Source organism: Corvus brachyrhynchos, unplaced genomic scaffold (genome assembly GCF_000691975.1).
Source record: "Corvus brachyrhynchos isolate BGI_N302 unplaced genomic scaffold, ASM69197v1 scaffold705, whole genome shotgun sequence".
Classification (NCBI taxonomy): domain Eukaryota; kingdom Metazoa; phylum Chordata; class Aves; order Passeriformes; family Corvidae; genus Corvus; species Corvus brachyrhynchos.
The window spans coordinates 938,194-938,977 of NW_008238346.1; the positions used below are offsets into that span (position 1 = coordinate 938,194).

Consider the following 784-nt stretch of genomic DNA (forward strand, 5'->3'; position numbering starts at 1 on the left):
GTATTTTTCTTTCACCAGTGGAGTTGGTCAGTTTGTAAACAAATAATAATCTCAACTTCCAAATACAGCTTGTTCTAATAAATAAGGGTATTTTGGAGATGAAGAAAAGTATTTCAAGATCCCTATGTACACTGAACATTATTGGCTTTGCAGCAATAGTTTGGTGTCATGAATGCAGCTATGGCTCTATCCATAAGTTAATGCTGGAAAAAAATAATATACATTTGAAGTTTATGTTGCGAAACATCTTCTGATCATCTGTTGTCAGGCAAAGATTCCTCGTGGGTGGTTTTGTCCTGTCTTGATGCAACTGGGCTAATTGCCCCACTAATCACCATTGGGAGCATGGGGAAAATCCTCTCCAGCCGCTTCAAACTTCAGCTGCAGGTCTTCCCTTTTATTTCCACTATTCTCTTCCTGTTTGCAGGCACAGTATGAGGCAAGTTTTGACGATCTCAGAAAGAGCTGCAGAGTGCCAGTAACCTTGCTGCAAGTGCTCAGATGTAATGTTGCTGCACTAGAATGAGAGTAACACTTCAAAGAGCTGAAAGACAAAGCTGTGTGTGAGTGCAGTGAAGAGGTACTGTGGATTTGATGGCTTGCAAATAAAACCAAGGTAGCATTACAGGAAAAGGTGAGATTAGAAAGGAATCAGTGGCGAATCTCGGGTGGTTGAAGCATCAATTTAGCAAAAATCACTTCTTAATAAAAACATCCTGAATGGACACTTTTTAGGGCTGAAGTGACAAAGGCAGCTTGCAAAAAAAAAAAAAAAAAAAAAAAA

At 39.3% G+C, this 784-nt stretch overlaps 1 protein-coding gene across 2 annotated transcripts in view; it reads left to right on the top strand.

Annotated features, from left to right (window-relative positions):
- The first annotated feature begins 601 nt into the window (after positions 1–601).
- ADD3 (adducin 3) overlaps positions 602–784 on the top strand; it is a 67,233-nt gene continuing 67,050 nt past the window's right edge. The window contains exon 1 of one of the 2 annotated variants that reach the window (XM_008634406.2): positions 602–634. The gene's annotated coding sequence lies outside the window, so the exon portion shown is untranslated. The remainder of the gene's footprint in view (positions 635–784) is intronic. The other variant, XM_008634407.2, reaches the window with a different exon arrangement.